This window comes from Cucurbita moschata, unplaced genomic scaffold (genome assembly GCF_002738365.1).
Source record: "Cucurbita moschata cultivar Rifu unplaced genomic scaffold, Cmos_1.0 Cmo_Scf00164, whole genome shotgun sequence".
Taxonomy (NCBI): Eukaryota; Viridiplantae; Streptophyta; class Magnoliopsida; order Cucurbitales; family Cucurbitaceae; genus Cucurbita; species Cucurbita moschata.
In genome coordinates this window covers 41869-54076 of record NW_019268680.1, presented here as the reverse complement: position 1 = coordinate 54076, position 12208 = coordinate 41869, and the positions used below count along the sequence as shown (strand labels likewise).

Sequence of the window (12208 nt, the reverse complement as noted above, 5' to 3'; positions counted from 1 at the left end):
GTCATGCATGATAATGAAAAGGAAAAATGTGAGGACCACATGCATTATTGTGTGTTCATACATTGGGAGATACCTCTTCTCCTTGTACGATGGTATGGACGTGTATGCTACGAGGCAGGAAAACGATCATTATATTTACCAAAATGGTGTTATTACAGTCGCTATTCTTAACGGGTGCTCGACATCAACAGCTACCAGAGAACGCTTGCCCGACTAGAAAGAGGCCCATGAGGTGTGCGGATCGACTAGTGGGCCCATACTCACATGCATGGAGCGCGTGTAGAAATTAAGTAGACATCCAATTGTCCGCTTAGAATAGTCGCTCTAGGAAAATGGATTGATATGATAGATCTCACTCATGATCTGTATGTGCTTGCATTTAACCTTGATAGGGGAGTTGTTTACTGAGTATTTGTTAAAACACTCCAACCACGTCCTGTACGATTGATGATGGCATCGCAACACGAGACTTTGACGCATGCATTTATTTTCTTAGACTTAGGCTAGGATAGGATGTTTTTAATTTAAATGTTTATTTATTCTTATTTAGTCTTTCATTGTGTTGTTTTAAAGATATTTTTAAACACCAAAGTCCATGACAATGTTTTAAGATGAAAATTATGTTTTAATGAAAGCTTAAATGAAGTATATTCGCATTCAATGTTCATGATATGTATACAATAGTGACCTTAGATTAAAAAGAAAGTTTAGGGTCGTTATGAAGGCCATGGAATCGAAGCTAGGGTAGTTGCATTTATGTTTAAATTGTAACACTTAGGTTAGATCATAGCGTTTTTGTTACTTTGAACTTATTTTTATTTCTTTTGTGCTACTTCATTGATGTTTACTTTTCATTGAAATGAATTTTATGAACATTTTAAGTCCATGACTACTAACAATGACATCACAAGTCGAGACAATAGCACATGCATAAAACATGTATATTTATTCTAGACTTAAGTTAGAATAGAGTGTTTTTATATTTAATGTTTATTTATTTTATTTAGAAATTTGTTATGTTGTTTTATTCTTTTTAAAATTACAATATTACCTTTTACCTTTCATGTTTTAAAATTATTGTTAGGAGAGAATTAAGTAACTTGGGAATATTTTGGTACTAAATTATTTTCAACCATATTATTATTCAATAGTTTATTATTATTATTATTATATTATAAGTTGTACATATGTGGGAACATTTGGATCTCAAAGTCAAAGAAATTCAATATGGTGAAGGCAATTCTTCAAAGGAGTTGTTGAATGCTGAAGCTATTTCTTCATATGGATGGTTGAAAGTTTCCACGTTACCCGCCCTTGAAAACACAATCTGCCATTATATAATTTTAATTTAAATATAACATCAAAGATTATGACTTCAATTACATATTTAGTCTGATATATATATATATATATAATTACCGATCCATGTACAGCTGACGACGATATCGCAAGTAAAGATTATGACATATGCATTATGACACATGCATATGACAGTTGTATTTAAATTCTTAGACATTTGGTTACAATAGGGCATTGTCACTTTTAATATCCACTTTCTTTTATCTAATATTTCTAAGTTTATGAAATTGTTTTATGAAAATGTTGGTAAATATTTATGCATGAAAAGTTATGTCGTACATACTATAGCGACTTTAGATCTCTAGAAAAGTAGGGCGATTACAATTCTTAACATTAATTTGATATCTTACGTAAAAATATGATTACCTGATAATCTTCAAGGGTTTGTGATTTAAACCCAGTAGCGCAGTAATACAAATAGTATTCCTAAATTAGTATGAAACCTTGATCAAACCCGAGTTCAAGTATGTTGCTGAAACAAAATATAAATAAGATTGGAATTCGAAACCATTTATTATAATAATGGTTTGGTTTTTTACCTTTGATTGTTCAAGAAATTTTTTATCCAAACACCAATAATAATGAATTTCAATATTTTCCAAGTTCTCCAAATATTTTCCAAGTGCTCCACTCTGTACCCAAATTTTTTTTTTCATTATTTGTTAATAATTATTCTTGAAAATGAAGAACATAAATGAATTATTTACCAAAGCTTTGATGCAGCAGCCATGGCTGTTGTTATTCTACTTAACGATGGTACGCACCCTCCTAGAAATATATATTCTTTTATAAAACAAAAACTTAGCGGATACTCCTCATAAGACTCGTCTGGCACTTATATGAATTAATGCAAAATAATAATAATAATAATAATAAATAAATAAATAAAGAATAATTAAAAAAATTAATTATCACTAAAAAGTTTTTTTTTTTTTTAAATTAATTGAAGATGTAGAACAACAAGACCATTTTCCTCTAACACTGATTCATAAGAACCAAAGAAATCTTCCATGAATTCGTGGCCAACTGCTTCTATCATCTCGCTGCCAACGTTAAATTACAAATTTAGTTTAAGTTTTTAATTTTTATGTCTAATAAATTATAACTTAAGAAATTATAACTAAAAGTTTAGTATGAAAGTTTCGATGACATTGAACAAATAATATATATAGCACGTTTAGATACTAAATCTATAATTTAATCAAATAATATATACATATTATTATTAATAGCTTTATTTCATTCGAAAACTCACCAGGATAGGATCCTATCATATTTAGTAGTACTTGACAATTCTGTCGCAAAGAAGAAACTCAATATGATCCTACAAGAAGGTTGGATCAAAATGATTAGTAATGAAACCAAGTAATGGTGTAAAATGACTATAATACCCCTAAAACAACTTACCTTTTATTTATTACCCAACGGATCTCCTAATATCATGAAACTTTATATGAAGCCTTATTTTACAATGTGAAAGAATTATATAAAGTTTTAGAACTATTGATTACGGTTGGGGGTCGAACTAAGTTTAAGGTGGTAAAATGACCAAAATGTCTCTAATGTTCCTTTAAAATATTTTAAGGTCCAAATACCCTCCTAATGATCCAATATTTTAAGTAAGGACTATATACAAGGACGTGAAGGGTTATGTAATATTTCAAGATGTTTGGATCAAGTCTAGAATCTAAATCAAGTTAGGGGTATAAGCTAAGGCTTAAGAGAAATGACTAAAGTGCCTCTAATGATTAACCAAGAGTTATGGAGGTCTAGAAGTTTAATATGACTTAAGCTCACTTTATGACAGTGAATGTTACCAAATATTATAATCAAGGTGTGTCATAATATAATAATCACCTTCTCAATAAGAACAGAGATTTTCCTCAATTGTGCAATCCTCAAATCTTCATCTTCCAACTCTTTGTTAAGAAAATAATGCAAATCATCATATAGATTATCAAATTTTTAATAAATAAAAGTTGGTTACAGGAACCTTAATGATGGCACATGAATACATCATTGTATCATCCAAGAAGAGAGAGAAAAGTTCATTGCTCTATACAACAAAATCAATTATTCAATAGGAGAGAATAATTTGATACAAATGGAATTAAGATAGAATAATTAGAAATGTTATTGGATATTGAGGGTATATTAGTAATTATACTGAAAGGTTGATATGATGATTTGTTCTATAATTCTTCACCTCAAGATTCGAAATCTATAATTCAACACGTTTAGTTTTGAAGTTCCTATGATTAAATTTCCAAACGAAAAGAAATGTTCACTTTATTAGTAATATGGGTAGGAGCTATAAATTCTTGTAAACTTTTTTTAGCCATAATTTTATATCTTTGGATCACTTCTGGTCTCAATTTGTTTATGTAACACTACTTTACTCAAACACTACAATCTCATACTTATTTGAGTTATTTTACATTTCTTTTGTTTGTTATTTTTCAACATTATTCTAGTTATCTTTTGATTGAATACGAATAATATTGGAGAGATATCATCAATCTAAAGACGAAAAGAAAAAGACTATGAAACTGATGCATCTATATACTACTAGGTCGTAATGACGAGAAATATTTTTACGAGCTTGTGCAATGGTGTTCTTTCTTAAAGTATGCTGAAAGAAATACTTTGCAGATGCAATAGTTGCGGTAAACAGTGGAGGAGACCTCCATCCCCTACAAAAAGTAGATCACCATTACCAACATTAAAAAAATTATCAGTTAAATATTATTATTGTTGTCTTAAATTAATTTTTATGTTCATGTTTAACAAATTCAATTTTAAAAATATTGAATAAGTATATGACTTATTTATTGTGTAACTTTCCATTCATATGATCTTTAACAAATTTTCTTGTTTATTGATGAATTAATATAAAATCAAAAGTTTGAAGAAAATAAAAGATGGAATGTTTAGAGACTTATTACGAGCTTTTAAGTAAGTCACTTACTTTTAACAGTATTGTTAGTAGACATAATAGAATAAGTTACTAACCTATGGAGTAACTATAGGAGAATTTGTAGTAGATAGACAAGTTTTATGCTTTAATGATGAAGATCGTCGTTCAGTAGTTCTTAATTTGAGGAGAAAGTTTACGAAGCTAGTTAGTACTTTCTCTACTATATATACTCATGAGAGGTATGTTTTTTCATAATAACAACAAAGAGAATTGAAGGCTAATGCTCTCTTTATTTGTTTCAAAACATCTCTCTCCTCAAATTGTTCTTTTTGCTCTCTTTATTTGTTTTGACAGATTGGGATCGTGGGTCATTTCCAACACTTATAAAACACTTGTTAAAGTTCATGAAGATGATATCGACGCTATAATTGAGACTCAATCTTACCCATGATGAACTCACGTTCATCATCATTCCCATTATTGAAGAGGAGGGCTCGAGTGAGCAAATTCAAATAGAAACCTCGCAGTCACTAAAGGAAAACATCACAACATAAGACTTCCCCACCATAGAAACGTCGCAGTCACTAAAGGAAAACATCACAACATAAGACTTCCCCACCTAGAGTGATAGATCTAAAATTGATTTAGTATTAGGGACGAGATCGTCTATTACATATGTGTCGTATGCCTCAACCGGAGCTAGCTGAATTTCATAAATAGTTAAATGACTTGTTGAATGTCGAATTTGTTAGTGATAACTCGAATGCTGGGGAGAGGTCCAAGCGAATACCTCCACCAAAAGGTGGAGACAAATCTCCAAAGGAACTAGTGTCAAATCAGAAAAAAGAAACATCCAAACGAATGAATAGAATACCCGGTCGGAAACACAAGCTGCAAAAAGTTTGAAAGAGAAGACAAAGTTCTAATCAAGCTGAGATCCGATCAACTTCGATTCCAAAACAATAAGAATCAGTAGTTGATGCGAAAATACTATAGACCAGTTAAAGTCACGTAGAAGGTTTGGAAGGCATCATATAGGAACCGATTGCTCCCATGGATGAGGACTAGTTATGTTATCCACGTCATAAACTTAAAACGTATCCTATTAAAGAAAACACTAATAATAATGCAGCAACACGACCTCCTGCCATGATGAAGAATCTCATTACGAAGGAAGTAGAAGAGAGTTTGGTTGAAAGATACGACACATCAATAGATCAAGAAAAGACTTATAAAAGTTCTTGGTAGATGGAAGAGATATCACAATGCTGAGATTGATTGGAAACACTTCGAGAGAGCTAAAGTCAGTCTCATTCTACATTGCTTAGTTCGTGAAGAGTTAGTTGATAAAAACGTCAACCAATTGAGTGGAGGAGAATATCACAAGCATGCTTGTCAAATGTCTGTTACCTGTAGTCGCATTCTGGATGTCACTGTCATGTTTGTCCAAGGCGTGTTGTCTGTGGTCTCATGCTCGTTTCAAACCCCTTTTACTTATTTTCACGAAGTTAGGTCTTTATCATTTCTATTATGTCAATTCGAAGGTGTATGACCGTTCACCAAAATTATGTTTATACCTACGAGGATCAAAATGCCTTAAAATGTACTATAGGGAGATGTGACAAGTTTTCAATTCTTTCTGTCCGGGTTATATGTAAGTGGTAATACTTACTTAAGGCGCCCAATCTTTTTATTCATAAGATATCTCTCTCTCATCCCTCACTTATTTTACCTTTTCATGGATCTCTCTCTCCCTCCATCCCTCCTAGATTTGTTGTCTCTACACCAATTAGATTTTAGTTCATTAATTTTAAACGGATCAAGTCAAGTTTACAAAAATAAAAGGAAAGAACTTATCACGGTGATAATTGGATTTAATTTAATCAAAGGAGAAAAGAGATGTCATTAATGGTGATGCAGATCCCTAAGTGACGAAAAAAAAAAAAGTCTATACATGATTAAAAAAAAATTGTTGATAGGTATAAAAACGGCATATTATTGATATACTCTATCATTGATAGACTTTAAGACTTCGAAAAGTATAACATTTGTAAATTATTTCTCGGTGTGATGTATTTGTAAATTTATTGGATAGTTACAAATATGACAAACAATTCTGCCTCTCATTATTTGTGACATCTTTGCAAATAACAAATCACCAACTTTCTATTACATCACTAACATCAACATGATAAAAATGATTGAAAAATATATAATAGTGTTTTGTCGATCCTATCTTACCGAACGTTTTATTATTTTTATTATAATAGAGAATCAATATAGAATCGATATCTAAAAATATAAACACCTAAAAGTAATAGAAAATTGTTATTCTTATAGTAGGACGTTGAGAGGCCAATGAAATCGGATGGAAAAATTAGGGTTTTTTTTTTTTTTTTTTTGTTAAAATCTTCCCATCCCTTTTTAATTTAAAACAAAAAGAAAATCATATTGACAAAGAAACCTTTTTTAATTTAATAATTTTAAAAATGAGATCGTTAAAATGATAACTAGTGTATTATCTTATAAGATAGACTTAAATTTAAAAATGTTAGCACGAGACAGGGTTAAATGATCATTCGATTCCATTAAATTTACCTACATGACATACCTAATTAAAAATGGTAAACCATATAAAAACAATAATGGTTAAATAGAACAAGAATAAAATAGTACTTGAGATAGATAAGTTAAAATTAGAGTTAGAAGGGTAAGCATTAACCTATAAATATCACTCCACACCTCTTTTATTATCCTATCACTTGCTTCCTTTTTCTCTCTCTCATGCTTATCATGAACAATTGTATCATTAAGTTTTCTTTGTCTCTTCTTGTAATCTTACATATTTTTCTTTCCCTGCTACTTTGGTATTTTAACCATGCCTCAGCTGCTGAATTAACATTCAATATTATTACTCTCGGAGCTAAGCCTGATGAAAAGACCGATGCCTCGCCTGTCCTTCAAACGGCATGGGCTAAGGCCTGTGACTCATCTGAACCAGCCACTATTTATGTTCCCGAGGGTATATTCTTCGTTCGAAGTGTGAGATTTAATGGGCCTTGTAAGAACAATGCTATTACTGTTCTCATTGATGGAACTCTTGTGGCTTCCTCGGACATTCACGTTTTAGCTAATTCTAGTTCTTGGATTTTGTTTAATCACATAAATGGGCTTTCCATTACTGGCGGTATTATTGATGGGCAAGGAACTCCCTTATGGAATTGTAAACACTCAGGGAAGAGTTGCCCCATTGGAGTCAGGGTATGGAGAATTTGAGTTGGCTCCATGTAAAAAAATTTGAAAATTTTTCTTTTAACTCAAAGTGGAAAGAGAATGACTGGATTAATTAAAATATTATTTTAAATTTTTACTAATTCTGGCTTTTGATTGTTTTGAATGGATAGAGTCTTCAAATAAATGATGGAAAGAATGTGAACATCAATGGATTATCTTCAATTAACAGCCAATTGTTCGGCATTGGAATGAATTGATGCCAAAACGTGCATTTGACAAGAGTGAATGTCTTGGCTGCAGGCGATAGTCCAAACACTGATGGCATCCATTGCAACAATCATCAGATGTGACCATCCTCAACTCGAACATTGGAAATGGTGACGACTGCATCTCCATCGGTCCAGGGACATCCAACATGTGGATCGAAACTATTACATGTGGGCCTGGACATGGAATCAGGTAACTAGAGATAGATTAGGATGAACATGTTTAGAAATGTTTTTTAAAGGGTTTAAATAAATTTGTCACATTAATTTTTAAAAGATAATCTAAACGTTAAATTAACTTTGAATAATTAAAATATATTCTAAAGTTATTTTGAACGTGAGAAAAAATATTTAAATTATTTTACAATTATTTTGGATAAAAATATATATATAATATATTAGGTTAGAGTGAGGAAATTAAACCTCATGAAACATTTGGTATTTTGTTGAATGTGTTTGTAGCATTGGGAGCTTAGGGATAGGGGCTGAGGAGGATGGAGTGCATAACGTTACCGTGAAATCATCTACATTCACGGGGACCCAGAATGGAGTAAGGATTAAGTCTTGGGGAAGACCAAGCAATGGATTCGCTACAAACGTTCATTTTCAACACATTACTATGGATAACGTGAAAAACCCAATCATAATTGATCAAAATTATTGTCCACATCTCAAAGACTGTCCTGGTCAGGTATACTTCCTCATTAATCTCATAGATGTTAATTATTTTCTAATTATATTTTATCTTAAATTTAATAGAACTTAAATTTTAAATTTTATAAATAATTGATTTATTTTATCTTTAATTGTTTGAAATTTGGTTGTGTTTAAGATGGGCGCCAAATTATTAGTATTATTTTTTGGTACATTAAATTACTTTTACAGGTAATAAATTAGGGATGCTATTACTCTCGATGTCTTAAAATGGTATGAAGCTTTTATGATTTTATTTTTTAATTTATCCAAAATATCTAATATCAATGGAGATAACTGCTTAACTTATATAACTATCAAGAAAATCTAAGAATATCCTCGATTTATATCTTATTTGTTGTATATATTTATATCTTATTATTGAATTCCTAATTTATATTTGGTTTTATAATATAGTTTTATAATATAACTTAGGGTTTCATGGAATTAATTTTTTTTTTTTTGTGGAGAATAACTCAGTAATACAAGTTTACATGGTGAATGCTTTTATAGATATCCTTGTTTATCCGTTTTCATAGTATATTTTGATTGTTCTTTATTTTAATAGGATTCTGGAGTTAAAGTTAGCGAAGTAACATACGAAGACATCAAGGGAACTTCGGCCACTGAAATAGCAATCAAGTTTGAATGTAGTCCAACAAATCATTGCACTGGATTAAGCTTGATAGACATAAACCTAACTTACGAGAATCACATCGCTAAAGCTTCATGTAAAAATGCTGAAGGAACTACCTCTGGTGTGGTTGAACCTTCTAGTTGTTTAGCATCGGCAAACTTTTATCCATATAATATAGACCCTTTAGGTTATTCTTAAACATGATCCTCTTGTATGTCAATCACATGTGGGATAATATTAAATTTTAAATAAAATAATCAAAGTTGTTATTAAAATGAAACAATTAATTACAAGGCTTTAGGGCATAAATCTTAACACTCTCGACCACCTAGATATTCTGACGTTTTCTCCTCTGTTTATGTTACCCTAGTTTATCTGAATGGCCTAGATCATAGATTGTAGCATCATGGTATCTACTTATTTCAACACTTGTTCTTAGCATGCCTTTCCTTATAAGGAATTTGAGCAGGGTCGGTCTCAGTCAAGCCTCTACCTACTCTACCATCTCATATAGTACCACTTCAGGTTTTAGGGTCCATAATCTATCATCATGCAATAGACACCAAGTTATTAGGTATTGTAACAAATTGTATCCTTAATAGACACAAGTTATTAGGTATTGTAACAAATTGTATCCTAATTAGTTCATAAGACCGTAACTGACATATGCATATAATTCACATAAGGTGTGAGATCATGCCTACTAACCTTACAACTTACATACCTTGTCAAGGCGAGGTGAGCTTAAGTCAAGCTGCAGGCTGTCACGGTCATGCTTGTCCATGGTGTGTTGCCTACAGTCGCGTGTCAGATGTCCCAATCATGCTTGTTCATGACGTATTGTCCACAACCGCATGCTCATTCCAAACCCCTTTACTTACTTTTAAGTTAGATAGGCATTTACTATTATTGTTGTGTTAGTACGGGGTGTATGACCTATCAACAAAATCATGTCTACACCCGTTAGGGCTAAAATGCCACAAAATGTACTATGAGGTATATGACTAGTAATCAATTCTTCCTATTCAGGTTATATGCTATCAATGTTGTGGTTGTTGCTTATTTTCTTTTAGCATATACTATCTTGTTCACTGGGTTAGAATAAGTGTCGCATAATCGCTATCCCGGTGCCACAATAGTTCGATTGTGATAAGTAGTATCAAAGCCAAGTTGTCTCCTTGAATCGTAGGACACAAACATGTTTGCTGCAAAAGAACTGGGCAAGTCCCAGGCTAATCAATTGGTAGAGATAAAAAATTAGTTACTCTATAGTTACTCTACCTATGTGATGTTCCTGATGAATTGGGGCTATTAAAATCTCGCATTAATTTTATTTTCGCTAAAGCTGACAGGATCAACGAGCTAACAGGTCGCCTTGAGAAACTAATGTCCATGTATTAATGGTTTGGGTCAGGGCACCAAAAGACTGCCACAACTGCTAGTGGCTCAAGCGTGGGGATAGCTCGACGGGCTCTGTTGCTTGGATGGAAGAACATAGGGAGGGCTTAGACAATACTCAACAAGCAATCGTTCAGATTGTCTAAAAAAAATCTAAAATTTTGAGAGTAGCCTTTGGAGTGGGTAGGGATGAAGTGGCGGATTTGAGAATCAAACCCCAGTTTAAGTTGTAGTCCAATACAACTAGATAAAGGTTCCGTAGCACAAGCCTTTTTATGGGGTTCAAGATGCCAAGGCTCTAGAGAACTTTATCTTTGACCTCAAATAGTACTTAAGGTTACGTAGCACAAACATTTTTATGGGGTTCAAGATGCCAAGGCTCTAGAGAACTTTATCTTTGACCTCGAATAGTACTTAAGTTTCCGTAGCACAAGCCTTTTTATAAGAAGTGAAGGTTACATTGGCAAGAATTCATCTAGTCGATGATGCAAAGTTTTGGTAGTACTTAAGGTTCCGTAGCACAATCCTTTTTATAAGAAGTTGTAAATGTTTGCTGAATCCACCACACTTAAATGGTGGTAAGAATTCTCTTATTTATAATCATTTACAGAATACAGAAATATGGTAAATTACAAATAATATGGAAATAACAGTAAAAGGAAAGAATAATAAATGAATACAATATATTTGCCTTTAATAAAGGGCAAATATAGTAAGCCGTAATTTAAGGCAAATATCTAGATATTTGCCTTATAATGAACGGTCAACTATCCTTAACCCCCCCCCCCCTCCCCGGCAAGCTGAGCGTCGGATTTGAACGAAGTGAAGCTTGGATCTGAAAAATTCAAAAAGAGGTCGAGAAATACTTTTTGTGAAGATGTCAGCAACTTGGAGATGAGAGGGTACATATTGTGTGCGAAGTTTGCCAGCGATAACAAGTTCTCGAAGGAAATGATAATCTAGTTCAACATGTTTGGCTCGTTTATGAGAAACGGGATTAGAGCTCAAAAAAATAGCACTTTTGTTGTCACATAAGAGTAGAGGTTGCTGTGAAATAGGGACCTTGAGGTCATGCAAAAGATACGTAACCCAAAGAAGTTCAGTAGCAGTTGTGGCAAGAGCACGATACTCAGATTCACAGCTGGAGCGTGAGACAGTAGGTTTCTTTTTGGCACGTTGTGGCAAGAGCACGATACTCAGATTCACAGCTGGAGCGTGAGACAGTAGGTTTCTTTTTGGCACTCCAAGAAACGAGATTGTTACCAAGATAAATAGAATAGCCGGATGTAGAACGACGGGTATCGGGACAACCATCCCAGTCAACATCCGAATAAGCGACTAGCGTACTAGGAACAGTGGATGGACGAAAGGTAAGATCAAAGTTGAGTGTTCCTTTGACATAGCAAAGAATACATTTGACAGCAAGAAAGTGATCTACAGTAGGGGCATGCAAGAATTGACTGACAGAATTGACAGCATAGGCAATATCTGGACACGTAATAGTCAAGTACTGAAGGGCGCCAACAAAAGACCTATAGAGAGTAGGATCAGAGAAAGGAGAACCATCAATAGTCAGGTGTTGAGAAACAACCATGGGAGTGAGGAGTGGTTTGCTATCGAGCAACTGAGCACGAGTAAGAATATCTCGAGCATATTTTAACTGACTAATGAAGAGACCATCAGGAGTGGGTGAGGCTTCAAGAC

At 32.9% G+C, this 12208-nt stretch overlaps 2 pseudogenes; one reads left to right on the top strand and one right to left on the bottom strand.

Annotated features, from left to right (window-relative positions):
* Nucleotides 1-1212: 1212 nt before the first annotated feature.
* Nucleotides 1213-4725, bottom strand: LOC111440272 (annotated as a pseudogene).
* A 2344-nt stretch (nucleotides 4726-7069) lies between these two features.
* LOC111440271 lies at nucleotides 7070-9304 on the top strand (annotated as a pseudogene).
* The last annotated feature ends 2904 nt before the right edge of the window (nucleotides 9305-12208 follow it).